Genomic DNA, 1,094 nt, shown 5'->3' on the forward strand with positions numbered 1-1,094 from the left:
CACTCTTCTTCTTCCTCACCACGTGAAGCTTAAACACTTTTAAATGTCCAGGCTCTGGCACCAATCACCATGCCCTGGGCACCTGTGCCCCGGCTGTCCCCCACCTGTGGTCCCTGGTCCTGAGCTGGGAGCAGCTGGAGGGCTGCCAGTGTCAAACCAGCCTGACGAGCCAGGCTCAGGACCTTGCTGAGTAGGGCTCCGAGGTGTGAATGGAACCTGTTATCAAGCTCCGGGGATAAACTGTAGTTGGAATAAGAAAGCCATGGGAAACACCAGGGTGTTTCTAAGATTTTTATAGCGCTCTTAGGACCCCGCCCCTTTCTGCCAGCCAGCCCGTGCATGCTGTACCAGCTGTTGGTGTGAATGGACCAGTAAAGGTTTCTGTTTGAGAGGAAGCTGAACGCACGGGCTGCCTGTGCAGGGGATGGTCGGTTTGGCCAGGACAGCTGTGTCCAGTGCTCGGCACCAAGATAAGGTTCAAGTGCAGTCTCTGGCCATGGGGACAGAGGTCTGTACAGGCTGCAGAGACTAAACCAGTCCTTCCGCCCCCCGCAGTGGCCCCTCCCTCTGGCCTGAAGGCCCCTCACTGAGCCCCAACACAGACATCTCCAAGCTGGTGTCCCCACACTTGTAGGTGCAAGAGCTGCCTCGAACCTCCCCACAATTCTGATTTACTTTCTCATTCACACCCTATGCTTTGCAGCTCCCTGGTTCTCCAGCCCAGGGCCCGGGGTCAGGGGTCCTGTCCTCTGCATCTTCCCAGCCTCGGGCATCAGCTGCTCAGAAGCCCCGCCAGTGCCGTTCACCGCGAACCCTACCCTCTGCCAGCTCGGGGCCGGGAAGGAAACCCTCCACTTCCCTCCTCCGTGGGCGACCACTTCTTACGTGCTGTCCTCCAGACGCTGTCGGTCGGCAGTGTCGGCCTTGTGCCCGGCCGTGGCATTCATAGCAGTGCTGATCGCCCCGCATCACAGCTCAGGCTCTGTCCCCACGCTCAGGTGAGAACTGCTGGGCAGCACCCGCGATTGCCGAGGCCTCCTGGTCCTCGAAGGCTGAGGGGGTGTGCATGTGTGATTAAGCAGGTGAGGGGAGAG

The sequence above is a fragment of the Ailuropoda melanoleuca genome, chromosome 1, assembly GCF_002007445.2.
Source record: "Ailuropoda melanoleuca isolate Jingjing chromosome 1, ASM200744v2, whole genome shotgun sequence".
In the NCBI taxonomy this organism is placed as follows: domain Eukaryota; kingdom Metazoa; phylum Chordata; class Mammalia; order Carnivora; family Ursidae; genus Ailuropoda; species Ailuropoda melanoleuca.